The following is a 16,499-nucleotide window of genomic DNA, read 5'->3' as shown; positions in this document are numbered from 1 at the left end:
TTCAATAGACTCATTATATTAGCAGTTTCTGTGCGGTAGGTAGCATTGTTTTGTGAGGTATCATCCATTTCTCTGACTTCATTGGGGTAGACAGCTACTACAGAAGTGTTTGTTTTTTAAATACTTTATTAAGGTGTAATTGACCATAAGCTGCACATATTAAAAGTACACAATTTGATTTTTTTTCAGTTGAAGTATAGTTGACCATAAGTATTTTTAAAAAGAGTTAAAAATAGAGGGAAAAGATAGTAAGAGACAACAGATCAAAATACTTTAAAACAAAAAACACGTTAGTAAATCTAATTATTGACTATAAGAAAATACAACTAATTTTTCTTTAGCACAGAGAGAACACTCCCCAACTAAATTATATGAGGTTAACATGTAATCTACAAAAACCTGACGAGTATATGAAAATAGACCATGAAAGGCCATTCTCGATCATTAAATATAAATAAAAAAATTCTATGTAAACTAGTTTATTAGCAAAGTGAGTCTGGTAATACATTAAAAAGATTTACATTATCACCAAATTAGGATTATTCCACGAATGTCAAGTTGGCTTTTTGGAATTTATCCTGTTAAAGCTCTGAAAAACTAGGAAAGAAGGAAACTTCCTTAATCTCTAAAGGACATCCATAAAAATTCTGTAGGAAAAGTTATCCTTAGAAAAAGAATACCATCAGTGTTTCAACATTAAGAAAGTGTGCTGGAATTCTGGTAGTAAAGTGCCGTAAAAGAAGAAAAAACAATTAGAGAATAAGAATTTACAAAAACTCACGTGTGTACTGTCAGTACACAAAAACATTGCATTTCTATACATCAACAAAGATAAGAAAGTAGAATTTTTTTTTTTTTTTTTAAATTTACATCCAAGTTAGTTAGCATGTAGTGCAACAATGATTTCAGGGGTAGATTCCTCAATGCCCCTTACCCATTTAGCCCCCCCCACACACACACACACACAACCCCTCCAGTAACCCTCTGTTTGTTCTCCATATTTAAGAGTCTCTTATGTTTTGTCCCCCTCCCTGATTTTGTACTATTTTTGCTTCCCTTCCTTTGTGTTCATCTTTTCTGTGCCTTAGAATCATATGAGTGAAGTCATATGATATTTGTCTTTTTCCAACTGACTAATTTCTCTTAGCATAATACCCTCTAGTTCCATCCACGTAGTTGCAAATAGAATTTTTAAAAAGATGTAAATAGGGATATCTTGTTCAAGAATATAAATTGTACACTGAAAGATTTCAGTTCTTCCCAAATTAATTTCTAGATGCAGTACATGTCTAGATGTTGACATCTTAACAGAGTATCACTTACATTCATTAACGTATCAAAGTTAATCCAAATGACAAATCCCCATGGGTTGGTAGTACAGATGTTACTACAAACTGATACCACCTTTGAGAACAGTTTGGTGGTCCGTTTAATAATATTGAAGGATATATCCAAAGACTTGTGAAATCCTTACACATTTGAAGCTCACTGAAATAATATTATTTTCACATAATAAGTAAAATTTGCCCTTTTTATTTTATTTATTTATTTAGTTAGTTTTTAGTTTTATTTAAGTAATCTCTACACCCAATGTAGAATTGGAACTCACAATCCTTGGTTTAAGAGCCACATGCTCTTCTGATTAAGCCAGCCCCAAAACGCTCCAAAATTTGCCTTTTTAAAAGAGCGACCTCAATCTTCAGGAAAGAGCAAGCAAAGCTGTGAATATATAGATACCAGTTCAGATTTTACTTATTTTTTGCCGTCTGGTAACCAAAACCACTTCCTCTTTCCCCAGATACATTCTCTCACATTCTGAACCACTTATTTTCTTCATCCAGTCTTAGTTTTTTTTAATGTTTATTTTTGAGACAAAATCTGAAGCACATTCCAGGCTCCGAGGTGTCAGCACAGAGCCCAATGCGCGGGGCTCAGACTTAACGAACCCTGAGATCAAGACCTGAGCCCAAATCGGGCACTTAACCAACTGAGCCACCCAGGTGCCCCTGGATTTTTTTTTAACTTAATATTTGTTGGGGTTTTTGGATATGAAAAGGGAAGGTCTTTCATCCTTATTTTTCTTCTGCTGCTGGATTTATTATTCTCTCTCCATGTTCACACCATAGCAAAACGTTTCATTCTTACACACTAATTTAACTCTGTGATTAAAGAGCATGTCCCCTGGACCCAAACTGAATATGAATATGGATATGAATATGAATATGAATATGAATACTGGTTTTACTGTTTACTAGCAATGTGATCTTAGAAGATTTAAACTTCTCTGTTTCTTCTTCTCTAAATTGCACCAGGGGGAGGATAATGGCATCTGTCTTACAGGGTTGTTCTGAGGATTAAATAAGGTTAATACTTAGGAAGGTTTTATAGGATCTAGCTACATATAATTGTATTTTTATAAATGAACAGTAGCTTGGCTTTCATAACCTACCACAATTTCAAACCTGCAAATTTAGATTCTTCAGTGTGAAAGTTAGTGATAATACTATTTGATTTGTCTTGTTTTATGACCTTAAGCTCAGCTAACATGGGCGTTTGAGTGACTTCTGTGTGACAGCCATTGCGAGAAGTAGATATACTTGAATGTTAAGTATATGAAATGAAATATGTATGTAATAAGGTTCAAAACGTTGGTAATTTACAAAGTAGTCAGTTGGCTAATTATACAAAAAAGAAACATTTTTAAGCCCAGGAAGTCTAGCTCCTTGAAACCGGACTTCCTGGGCCCTTCATATACATTTCCATACTTTAAAAAAATTTTTTTGGCATTTATTCATTTTTGAGAGACAGAGACAGAGTGGAAGCGGGGGAGGGGCAGAGAGAGAGAGGGAGACACAGAATCAGTAGCCGGCTTCAGGCTTTGTGAGCTGTCAGCACAGAGCCGGACGCAAGGCTCAAACTCACGAGCCGCGAGATCATGACCTGAGTCGAAGTCGGACGCTCAACCGACTGGCCACCCAGGTGCGCCATACATTTCCATACTTTCAGAAGATACTTTTCTGAAAGGTGGCTCAGTCGGTTCAGCATCCGACTTCAGCTCAGGTCATGATCTCACGGCTCCTGAGTTCGAGCCCCGCATCGGGCTCTGTGCTGACAGCTCGGAGCCTGGAGCCGCCTTCAGATTCTGTGCCTCCCTCTCTCTTTGCCTCAACCTGCTCGCATTCTGTCTGTCTCTCTCTCTCTCAAAAATAAATAAACATTAAAAAAAATTTTTTTAAATAAAAAGATGTATGGAGTGGAATTTAATTTTTTAGTGATAATTCAGTGTACTGTAGATATAAAATGTTCAAAACTTTTTAAACTTAGAGAATTTGCAGGGTAAATGTTTAAATATAAATTTAAACTGGGTGGGTCAGTTGGTTAGGTGTCCGACTTAGGTCCAGGTCATGATCCTGTGCTTCATTGGTTTAAGCTCCGTGTCCGGCTCTGTGCTGACACCTCAGAGCCTGGAGCCTACTTCAGATTCTGTGTCTCCCTCTCTCTCTGCCCCTCCCATTTGCACTCTGTCTCCCAAAGATAAAAATAAATATTAAAGAAAAATTTTTTTAATTGAAATACATAAAGTTTTATTTTAGGACCTTAAGTGTTGTTGTTGTTGTTGTTGTTGTTGTTGTTGTTAAGTAAACTCCACCCCCAACATGCAGCTTGAACTCAAAATCCCAAGATCAAGAGTTGCATTCACTCCCGACTGAGCCAGCCAGGAGCCCCAGGAACTTTTTTTTCTTTTTTTGAATACTTGAGAGCTCACATAATTTTCATGTATCATATGTTAAATTTTTAAGTATATTTAACTCCAACTTTAAAATTTACTTTGAAATATTAGCCAGTTTTATTTAACTATACAAGTTGCTAGATGTGACATCTCTTTGTTTTTGATTGATGGAAAGTAAGAAATAATTCAAACAATAAATCTACATTAGAGTAAAACTAAAAATATTTTTATGCTTTTCAAAACATTATTCCCTACCAAAAGAAATGAAATCAGAGACTGTAACAGATGTTTATTCACCCATGTTCATAATAGCATTGCTCTCAGCCAACAAGTGTCCGACAGATTAATAAACAAGGAAAATGTGGTATATACATAAAGTGGGATATTATTCAGCTTTTAAAGGGAAGGAGATTCTAACACATGCTACAATGTGATAAACGTGAAGATATTATGCTAAGTGGAATAAGCCAGTCTCAAAAGGACAAATAGGATATTTTATATGACAAATATCATATGATCCAGCTGATGGTGATGAGTGCAACATAATGTAAATGTACTAATGCCACAGAATTGTACACTTAAAAATGCTTAAAATGATAAATGTTATGTATATTTTACCACAATTTTTAAAACTAAGCATTGTTTCCCCACAGTGGCCAGGAGATAAAGAAATCACTAATTTTGGAAAATAGTTATAAGATTCAGAAATCTCTCTCACCCCCTCACAAACACCTGCACATTCCTCCTCTACCTTTATTACCTCCCCCTCTCCCAAATTATGTCATTAACTATAACTTGCCTAATACAAATTAATGTCCTTGAGGTGCTTTGTTTTTAGTTGTTGGGGGGAAGCTTTGAGCATATCTGAAGTTTGTCAAATTATAAATTTCTTTATTCTTTTACATGCTACAGAATATTGAATGAATCAGAAGTGAGAATTTAAAAGCATCTTAGTCATAAAGTTGCATAAGGAAGAATCCTTAATATCTAGTCCAAACTTCTCATTTTATAGAAAAAGAAAATTGTATATAAAGAGCTTAACTTTCCTAAACTCCCAACTTTCTAGTAGTAAAATTAGAACTGAAAGCCAAAGCCAAGTCTCTTAATTGTTAGCTTAGTGGTTTCTGGCCCACCCTGTACCTGTTAGAAGCCCTAATTGCATTACTAGATCAAATAGTTTGAGCTAAACTATTTTGTGTCCTTGAGTATTTGTACAGTATCTTCTATTCCCATTAGGCATGATAAACAGAAGACACTTGTTTGTGCCATAGGCAGAGATAGATGGATGGTGTGTGTGTGTGTACAAGGTGTATGTGAGAGAGAGATTTGAGACTTGAGTCCTATTCTCACATAAAGTAGTATATCCCCAGAAATCTTCCTTATTTTATTAGAATGAACAGTGAAGAACCAATCCCACAGCATGAAAATCCAAGATGAACAGGGCAACAAACATTATCCAAAAAACACAGATGGACAGAACAACAAAAATCTGTCTACATTAATATTCTAAGACAGATTTGAGAGGATGATATTGCACCCATAAAACTAAAACAGAATCCTAATGTTAGAATTGATTCTACACTCTAGAATATTAAAGTAATGATCTGTAAGATGAACTTACAAAAAATTCCCTGGAGCACAGAGCTGAAAGAGATGGGAAAAGGAAAGAAAAGTAGGTATAATAGATGATCCTAGGAGTTTTAAATTGGAATTCCTAATGGAACAGAGACAGTAGAGGAAATAATTTTTTAAAAAATAATAGAAGGAAAAGTCTTTGCTAAATCAAGTCCTGGGGTTTTTGATCAAAAGGACCTGCTAAATGCAAATAGAATGGATGAAAAATAACACACACGTTGATTTCAGAGCTAAAGAAAGATAAAGGAGAATCTTGTCAATTTTTTGTGAGATAGAGATGGGCATCACTTCAAAAAACAAAAATTAGATTGGTGTTACACATCACCATAGGATGCTAGAAGATGTGAGCCAATAATTTAAATTTTGAGGGAAAGTTTTTTTTTTTTTTATAAATTTTTTTTTTTAACGTTTATTCATTTTTTTTTATAGAGACAGAGCGTGAGTGGGGGAAGGGCAGAGAGAGAGGGAGACAGAATCCGAAGCAGGCTCCAGGCTCTGAACTGACAGCACAGAGCCCGACGCGGGGCTCGAACTCACGGACCGTGAGATCATGACCTGAGCCGAAGTCGGACGCCCAACCGACTGAGCCACCCAGGCGCCCCTGAGGGAAAGTTTTAAAAACAATCTATAATTGTGAAGCATGCCTACCTAGTTTCTCCTAGGTATGAAACCAAAATAAGAGCTTTTTGAAAGTATGTGTGTAAAAATCTGGTTTTCTTCCCCAGGTCCTTGGGAAGAAGGCAGGGCAAAAGACTTGGAAATATATTCCAACAAAACCAAAGAATCTCACCAAAAGGTTAAAATGTGAGATTAAGAAACAACACAAATATGTAATGAAAAATGAAATTCTGGGTAGACCAACAACTGTGCTATGTACTGGCCCAGATCATAATTGTTTCAGGTTAAAACAGAACTCACTGGGGTCTGCGAATGTCTTCAAAAACAACATGGATTCTGTTGGCACAGATTCCAGGAGTAAGAAGTTAGAATGTGTTAAATATGCTAAAAAGCTTGTGGGGTAAAATTAATCTCTTCAGAAAGTCCAAATATGAAGCAAACTGACATGTGCCTTATTTTTGAGCAATTACCTGACTGTAAACACCTTAACACTTGGAATTAAGTGACCTAAAATAACTATTCATTCTCTGGGTTTTATCGCACTGCTTTGATGGCAGTGAGTAATATTATAAATAGTTTTTGTTGCTACTCAATTTTTAAAAATCAACCTAAAGAAAAAACATAGGAAAACATAATAGTTGTAAAACAAGCTGCAAATAAGATAAAACTTAGGTATGTGAGTACATGAGGAGCCAGTGGAAACTTCCTAAATTTGATGGAACAAGAAGTAAAGGTTCAATTATATAAATATAATTATTTATAATAATTAAAGTTATTAAAATAACCAATGAAAACTACAAATATACAGAATAAGCAGAGATGAAAGAAAATAGGGTAAATTTTCTGAATCTTAGAATGAGGATACATCATAATAAAGGTTAAATGAGTATAGTAGGAAACACCAAAACTAAAAACAAATGACCCAAAGTCATAATTTCTGGATTTGATTTGAACCCAGTTTGGGTTTGAACTGGAATTAGGAGATTTCTTGTCTTAAGTTATTTTTTTTATTGAATTCATATAAGCACATGGTTAAGAAGCCGAATGATTTGTTAGTTATGAAAATTGGCAAGCCCAGGCCCCCGTTCTATCTCTTTGATATATCCTTTCCCAGGGCATGTACTTATTTTTGAAGGATTCTTTGTATGTTTACCTCTGTATCTTTAGATAACGGTATTATATCACTATTTCTTACATATTGACATCTGCTTACAGAAGAGGATCTAGCTCTCCGTCACCGTGACAACATTCATGCTTCCCATTCTCCCAGTGATCCATGGAACCTCCCATATTTCTGGATCTTTCCTTCAGATTAGTCTAATAGTTCCTCCAGTGTAACTTCTGGTCTTCTTAGTTGGGGAGGATATCTAGGAAACTGAATTTTTCAATTGACTTTTAACCAGTCCCTATTTTAGCCTGGCAGTGAGCCTTATTTTTTTTTATTTTTTAACCTCCTGTGTGGTTTGAATTTTTTTTTTTTTAACTCTTAGGAATTCAGTTGAGATACCAGTAATATGAGTCTTCTTTGTGAAAAGATTGTGTTTATCATTTATAGTCAGCAATGAAGTAGTCGTTAATTTCGATTACTAAATGAAGTAGTCATTTAGATTTTATCCTACTATAGATGGGTATTATATACTGTGGAACACATTGAGTAAGTGTTCACCTGAGAAGTTTCCCAGAAAAAGATCTTACTGCTTATAAATGGAGGAGAGAGGGGCTCCTGTGGCTTAGTCAGTTAAGCATCTGACTCTTGATTTCAGCTCAGGTCATTATCTCACAGTTGGTGAGGTCTAGCCCTGCATCAGTCTCCGTGCTGACATTGTGGAGGCTGCTTGGGATTCTCTCAGCCCCTGTTCCACTCGTGTATACGTGCTCGCTCTCACTCTCTCACTCTCAGAATAAATAAATAAACTCTTTAAAGAAATGAAGAGAATAATATGTATTTGTGGAATAATACATATTTGTGGAATATGTATTGGTATATAGTACCAATGTATTATGAAGCTTTTCTATGAACTTTGAGGATAATCATGTTTTGGAAAGTCTTTCAGGAGTGGTGCCAAAAACTGATGATTAAGGGGGGAAAACATGTGCCTGTTCATGTTTTAGTTTATGCTCAGCAACATGTACAGGTGTGACTTTGAAAGCTAAGCTATAATTCATTTTCCAGTCACCAAAAGCTTTATAGGAATCTGTGATAATGACATATATAAAAGTCAACAAACTATCTTTCTACTTAATTATTAGGAAGGCTTGATTTGCTTGTTAGGGCTTTACTTAAGTGCATCATCAGGATTGTAAGTGTTTAGAATATTGGATGGACTACATTCAGAAATAAACATTAAAAAAAATTTACTTGGCATATAATCACAAATGTTTTTATAGTTTCTTATGGTTTGCTGGCAGTTCCAGCCCATGGAGAACCTTTCAAGAATGTGAATCCCTTTGATACATCAAAAACATGCATTGAAATGTATAAATGTCTTAATTGATTTGTATTGATCTTTTTTTTCTAACACACCTTTTTCCCAAACGTTTATTTTGAGAGAGTGCGTGCAAGCAGGGGTAGGGGTAGAGAGAAGAGAGAGAGAGAATCCCAAGCAAGACTCTGTCAACGTGGACCATGATGTGGGTGGGGCTTGATCCCACAAACCATGAGATCATGACTAGGACTGAAATCAAGAATCGGACACTTAACCAACTGAATCCACCCAGGCGCCCCTCATTGCTCATTTTTAATAAAATGGCCTTTACATTAAAATTGGGTTTGATGCAAAGAATACAAAAATACTAATTCAAAGGGATCCATGTACCCTGATGTGTATAGCAGCATTATCTACAGTAGCCAAATTATGGAAATAGCCCAAGTGTCCATCTACTGATGAATGGATAAAGGTGTGTGTGTGTGTGTGTGTGTGTGTGTGTGTGTGTACGTGTACACATACACAGACACAATTACTCAGCCATGAAAAATAATGAAATCTTGTCATTTACATGGATGGAGCTAGAGAGTATAATACTAAGCAAAATAAGTTAGAGAAAGACCCAATACATAATTTCACTCATATGTAGAAGTTAAAAGCAAAACAAATGAGCAAAGGGGGAAAAAAAGAGAGGGGCAAACCAAGAAGACTACCAGAGAACAAACTGATGGTTACCAGAGGGCAGGTGGGTGGGGGGAGGGGTGAACTAGGTGATGGGGATTAAGGAGTGCATTTGCTGTGATTAGCACTAGGTGTTGTATGGAGATGTTGATTCACTATATTGTACACTTGAAAACTCCTATTACACTGTATGTTAACTGGAATTTAAAAACTTAAAAAAGAATTGGGTTAGATGTTGTAATGTTTTTCCCAAAATACATTCTTCTAAAACAGTATTATGTAGGTAATCTCATTTTGTTGTGTGACATTTACGGTATTCAATAGGATCTACAAAAATTGCCCATATATACTTTGGTGGACAGGCCAGGAAGGAAAGCTCTCCAGCATTTCAAGCTAGTATGGATAGGAAGCATGTAAACTCTCATTCTTGATTGCCTGAGTTTGAAAGATTCTAGTTCAGCAGTGCCCAATAGGGCTTTCTTGCAGTGTTGGAAATGTTCATTCTTCACTATGCATTTTGGTAGGCACTAGTCATATGTGGCTAGTATGACTGAGGAACTGAATATTTAATTTAAATAGCTATATATAGTTAATGGCTCCTATATTACAGTAAATATTAAGAAACTGAGGGAGAACATAAGTATAGAAGTGGTCACATTGACTTACGTTAGGATTTCTGGTCCAGATAAGTTTGTTTGGAATAGTTTATAGGCTCTGCAACTTCCTCACTTCTGATCTTCCAATCCTTACTGCCTGTTTTGTTTTGTTTTCTTTTGTTTTTTAACTAAAAAAAAAAAAATAGGTTCATAACGAAATGCTAGGATTGAGACTTTTGGTAACTCTGGTAGATTGTTGTCACCTTCACCTCAACTTTTTTTGTGTGTCTAACCCCAATTCTTCTCACCAGTGGGAAAGGAATCTTATTTTGTCACGACCTGGTAAGTTTTTCCTATAAACTTTTCTAAACTCACAGTTAATTAAGGCATCTATTCCATTTACCACTAAAATTACATTTCCTAGGGTGTTTTCAAGTGACTCATTGACCCAGTTGTTCTCCAGGTATTTCTAGAATCTTACTAGTATTTAAAAAGGATAACTCTCCTGAAATCATTGTTGTACTGTATGCCAATTTGGATGTAAATTAAAAAAAAATAAAATTAAATAAATAAAAAGTATAATTCTACCTTAAAAAGTAACTGACATGATTCCTTTTAAAAGAAAATCGTTTTACTAAAATTTCTCCTTTCGATTTGAAATAAATATAGTACTTCAAAAAAATTTTTTCCTTAAGGTTTCAAGTTTCTATTCCCATGTTAGTACAGCCCTTGTAAGGTGTCTTTAGTCAGAGTTGAGTTTTCCTACCAAAGTCACCTCATCGAGTCCTGTGATCTCAGACAGGGGAGTGCCTTTGCTGCTGAATGCTATATAAAATGGTCCAAAAAAAGAAGGAAATGCAACCTACACCCCCAAAAACGTTTTACAAGCTGTATTTCCACATAAGACTTATACAAATAAGATAGAAAATGTGTTTGAAGAAATATCCTAAACACCTAGTTTCTAAATTACACTTATTTTGATCATCATAAGTATTTTGGATGCTGTCTTGACTGAAAAAGGAGCATGTTGCCAGACTCATTTTTTTATTTTTTTTTTAAACGTTTATTTTTGAGACAGAGCATGAACGGGGGAGGGGCAGAGAGAGAGGGAGACACAGAATTGGAAGCAGGCTCCAGGCTCTGAGCCATCAGCCCAGAGCCTGACGTGGGGCTCAAATTCATGGACCGAGAGATCATGACCTGAGCTGAAGTCGGACACTTAACCGACTGAGCCACCCAGGCACCCCTTGCCAGACTCATTTAAAGGTGAATGAATATGGGGCACCTGCATGGCTCACTTGGTTAAGCGTCTGCCTTTGGCTCAAGTCATGATCTCATGGTTTGTGAGTTCAAGCCCCGCGTTGGGCTCTCTTCTGTCCGAGCAGAGCCTGCTTCAGATCCTCCCCCCTCCCCCCCAATATAAATAAGTTTTTTAAAACTTCAAAAAAATAAAGGTGAATGAATATTCCACATCTTTGTATGCACTAAAGTCTGTAATGTATACATTATAACATTCGTAGTTTCACTTGCTGTACTTTTTGTAAATGCTGCTACAGATTACTCACTTGGTATCCTTGAAGTTGAAGTTCAGTTTCATTTTCCTTACTTTGGGGTAGTGATCACACCCATAAGGCTACCGACTGTTACATAATTAACCACCTTTGCGTGGTATCATTGTGATTTCCTTTGGATCAGTCTGTTGGGATATATTGGACTCATGGCCCCATTGAACAGAATTGACCTAAAATCTGATTTTTCCCTCAGCTTTTTCATAGTTAAATAGTTTTCTTTCATCACTTCTGACTTTAATCCATTCTGATCTTTGCTGCCTCTTGCTGTTAATAATTAAGCATCCACTTCATGTGTTGATTTCTTGTGTTAGTCAGGGTCTGCTATAAATCTCATTATTTTGTTTTTTTCTTTCAGTGTATCTAAGAAAACATCAGGCTTTAATTTCTGTACCCAAGGATAAGCATCCAAAATGGATTGGTGGTTTTTTGTTTTTTGTTTTTTGTTTTTACGGTGGCAAATGGACCAGTCTTTACATTTTGTGCAGACTTCTCATCTTCAAATATTTTTTTACTTTTGAATGCTCAGGGATTTATTTAAAAAATTATAAGCTCTAAGAAGTGCTGCTGTTTAAGTGGCTTATTATATACCTACCTACACTCTAAATTGGATGAGACTTTAAATCAGCATATATCCTATTTAGAGCATAGTTGTCAAAATATCTCTCAAAATGAAGAAGAGATACAAGCATTTTTAAATGTTTTTAAAAGTTTTAAAATGTTTTAAAAGTTTTCTTGTGTGTGCCTGGGTGGCTCATTCGGTTCACTGTCCGACTTCAGCTCAGGTCATGATCTCATGGTTTGTTCATGGGTTTGGAGCCCAACGTTGCGTTGTGTGCTGACAGCTCAGAGCCTGGAGCCTGCTTCAGATTCTGGGTCTCCCTCTCTCTGCCCCTCCCCTGCTCATGCTCGCGCTCTCTCTCTCTCTCTCCAAAAAAAAAAAAAAAAAAAAAAAAAAAAAATTTAAAATGTCTTCTCGGGGCGCCTGGGTTAAGCTTCCAACTTCAGCCCAGGTCATGATTTCACAGGTCCTGAGTTTGAGCCCCACATGGGGCTGGCTCTCTGGTCAGCACAGAAGCCCGCTTCTCCCTTGCTTGCGCTCTCTCAAAAATAAACCTTAAAAAAAATAAATAAATAAAAATGTTTTCTCTAAAAACACTTAAGTACTAGTTCAGTTCATCACAACATCTCAGACCCAAAAAGAATCAGTTGGGGGTGCCTGGGTGGCTCAGTCAGTTGAGCATCCGACTTCGGCTCAGGTCGTGATCTCGCAATCCGTGAGTTCGAGCCTTCATCGGGCCCTGTCGTGGTCTCGCAGTCTGTGAGTTCCAGCCCTGAATGGGGCTCTGTGTTGACAGCTCGGGGGCCTGGGGCCTGCTTCAGATTCTGTGTGTGTCTGTCTGTCTGTCTGTCTCTCTCTCTCTCTCTCTCTCTCTCTGCCCCTCCCCCGCTCATGCTCGCTCGCTCGCTCTCCCACTCTCTCTCTGTCAAAAAAAAAAGAATCATTTGTAGTTTGTAGATGGTAGTAATGTGAATTGATGTGTGTTACCAAGAAACTGTTACAAAGGAGATCAGGGGTGCCTGAGTGTCTCAGTCGGTTCAGCGTCCAACTTCAGCTCAGGTCATGATCTCGCAATCCGTGAGTTCGAGCCTTCATCGGGCCCTGTGTTGGCAGCGGGAGCCTGGAACCTGCTCCTGCTGGAATCTATGTCTCCCTCGCTCTCTGCCCCTCCCCCACTCATGCTCTGTCTCTCTCACTCTCAAAAATGGGTAAATGTTAAAAAAAATGTTTTTAAAAAGGAGATCAATCAAAGTGAAATTTTTTTCAGTCAACTGTTATTACATCAGGAATTGACAGGAGTCACTTCAATAATTTCTTCTGTGAAGAGAGGAAGGAGATATAGTAGGTCATTCTATTTAAAGACATTTTTTAACATTAGTCTTCCTGTTTTGCTGAGAAGGGACTCAGATGTTCATCTTTTATCCTTTGTCATCAAGCAGGAAAAACTTATCAGGAGAAGCAGGTTCTGAAATTATTAATTCATACAATTTTAGGAAATTCCTCCGGCTATAAGTGAAATAACTTTAAGTCTCCTGCCAAAAGGAAAACCTTAATTTTCACAATGGACCATCTGTTTAACATTCAGTTGACCTTTTATTTTGAGAGGGGCCAGACTGCCTCCTCCCCAGAAGAGTGCCCTGTTGTGTGCTTCATAGTGCGGTGACTGATTTGGTTAACTAGCTGTGCTGTTCCCTCCTGCACTCCCCACCCTAGCTCAGGTTCCTAGGTTTTTATCACACTGGTTCTATTTTGCACCTATACAAAAAAACCTAATTATCACAAAACATTTGCTTTCTTTTTTAACATATGATTTAGTAAACCTTTTTTCCTTTTGTGGGAGTTTCTTAGGTGCAGAGAATTGAGTTAATCTTATTAATTTACTAACTCATTCATCCAAAAAATATTAGAAACCCTGTTATGTGTCAGGTGTCCTGCCTTGGCACTAAAGGTCCAGTGATAAGCAACCAGATGGGATTCTTGCCTCTGGAACTTGTAGTCTAGTTCATGGCACATTATCATCATTGATCTGTGAACATAAAACCTACTTTTGTTTTATTAACTTTTTTTCTTCTTTGCCTTCAACCTCTTTACCCATTTCCCCTCCACAAGCATCCACTCAAATACACATGTCCTTAGATATATAACACTTAATGTATGTGTTTAATTTACATTAATGGTAGTACAGATCTCAGTTTATTCCTTACTTCTTCACCCAGTACTATATTTTTAAGCTGTAACCATCAAAGTCACTACTTCAAACTGCATAATATTCCATTGTCTGCATCCGACACGTTTATGTATTCATTTTCCCGATGATGGAATCTATGTTCCTTCCTGTACCCTGATACAAATAATGCTGCAGTGAGCAAGCACCCCATACATATTACCTCAAGGACCTCTGCAAGTATTTCTTTGGAGTACTTACCTAAGAGTAGAATTCTGGGTCATTGGTTAACAGAATGGCTTATCAAAAAGTTCACAAAAAGGTTCCTACTTTCCCCTATTCTCACCAGTACTTCATATTACTCAATTTTCTACTTTTTATTTTTCTTACACTTTTGAAATGATATTTCTTGCATTTCTCTGATGGTTGGTGAGAGTCCTTCATATATTTGATAGCCTTTTAACCCTCTATAAGTTGCCTGTTAGTATCTTCTGCTCATTTTTTCTCCTGAGTTTTTGTTTGTTTTTGTAGAAGTTCCTTGTACTTAAGATATCAATTCTGTCAGTTTTGGATGAAGAAATCATTATTCCCGAAGCATTTTTCACTGAATAAAAATCTCTATTTGAATGAAGATAAATCGACCAATATTTTATCTCTTGTGGATTTTGGTCTCTTAATAAGCTCTGTATTCTATTACTACTAGGTGTGTTTGTTTGTGTCAGCATTAGTTTGTCTTTATGACTTTGGCTGGCTTTGTGTTGACTGTCTCAATACCTAGGAGGGAAAATTCCCAGCTACCCCCACAAATACATACACACTTGAGCTCTCGGCAAAATTACCTTAGCTTCCCATTGACTTAGATGGGATGGTAAACAGCTTTCTTTTCTTTCTTTTTTTTTCAGATATATTTTTTTAAGTTTTTTATTTATTTTTGTGAGTGAGAGAGAGAGAGGGAGGGAGAGAGAGAAGATAAGTGGGGGAGGAGCAGAGAGAGAGGGAGACACAGAATCTGAAGCAGGCCCCAGGCTCTGAGCTATCACCACAGAGCCCAACATGGGGCTCAGGGCTCAAACATACAAGCTATGAGATCATGACCTGAGCTGAAGTTGGACACTTAACCAACTGAGCCACCCAGCCACTCCTGAAGATTTTATTTTTAAGTAATCTTTACACCCATAATGGGGCTCAGACTTAACAACCCCAAACTCAAGAGTCACATGCTCTCCCAACTAAAGCAGCCAGGTACTCCAGTAAATAGCTTTATTAAGATATAATTCACATACTATACAACCTACTCATTTAAAATATGCACATCAGTGGTTTTTAATATATTAATAAATCTCTGCAAGTATTACCCAAATAAATTTTAGAGCATTTTTATTACCTCCAAAGAAACTCTATATTCTTTGGGCCATTGCTTCCCAACCCTTCCATCCTCCCTAGCCCTAGACAGCCACTGATCTCTTTCTGTCTCTTTTGATTGCCTGTTCTAGATACTTCATATAAATGGACTCATATAATAAATGGTCTTTTGTGACTGGCTTTCACTTGGTATAATTTTTTCAAGATGTATCCACTGTATAGCATGCGTCAATACTTTGTTCCTTTTTATGACTGAATAATATCCCATTATGTGGATATACCACATTTTGTTTAGCCTTTCATCAGTTGACGGATGTTTGGGGTGGTTTCTACCTCCGACTGTTACAAATTACACCACTGTGAACATTCATGTACAAGTTTTTGTGTCAGCATAGGTTTTTTACTTCTCTTGGGTATTTGGTTATTGACCCAGGATTGCAATTGCTTGGTCAAATGTTAACTCTGTGTTTAAACTTTTTAAGGAATTGCCAAACTGTTTTCCAAATTAATTGCTTCCCACTAACAGTGTATAAAGGTTCTAATTTCTCCATATCCTTGTTAGCTTTGGCCTTGTCTGTATTATAGCCATCCTAGTGGATATGACGTGGTATCATGGCTTTCATTTGCATTTCCCTAATGACTAATGATGTTGAGCATCTTTTCATGTTAGCCATTTGTATCTCTTTGGAGAAATGTCTAGTCAGATCTTTTGTTCATTTTTTAATTGGTTTTTTTTTTCTTTTATGTTACTCAAGAATTTAATGCATTTCATCAAACTTACTGTGTTTATTGACACAGTATTTTTTAATTTAGAAATTATGTATGTCTTTTCATTTAGTATGTTAGTTTTTTGCTTATCTCTTTCTCTTCATCAGTCTTGTGTGGGTACTCTTTTTACAAAGCAGTGGTTATGAGTTCAGGCTCCAGAATCATTCTGCCACATATCAATTCTGTCACTTTCTAGCTGTGACCTTTGGTAGGTTACCTAACTACTCTGTGCCTTGGTTTCCTGAAATGGAAAATGGGTGAATTGATAGTCTCTACGTCAGAAGGTCGTGAAAGGGTTAAATGAGTTAATAAATGAAAACTGTTCAGAATAGTGCCTGATATAACTGCTCAGTTAATGCGAGTTGCTATTGATAGTGGAAGGTTTTTCT

The 16,499-nt window shown here is 36.6% G+C and overlaps 1 protein-coding gene across 2 annotated transcripts in view; it reads left to right on the top strand.

Annotated features, from left to right (window-relative positions):
• Positions 1 to 16,499, top strand: part of ABHD17B (abhydrolase domain containing 17B, depalmitoylase) — a 53,318-nt gene that overhangs the window by 22,291 nt on the left and 14,528 nt on the right. The gene's annotated exons all lie outside the window — the stretch shown is intronic.

This window comes from Panthera uncia, chromosome D4 (genome assembly GCF_023721935.1).
Source record: "Panthera uncia isolate 11264 chromosome D4, Puncia_PCG_1.0, whole genome shotgun sequence".
Lineage (NCBI taxonomy): Eukaryota > Metazoa > Chordata > Mammalia > Carnivora > Felidae > Panthera > Panthera uncia.
This window is presented reverse-complemented; position numbering and strand designations above follow the sequence as displayed.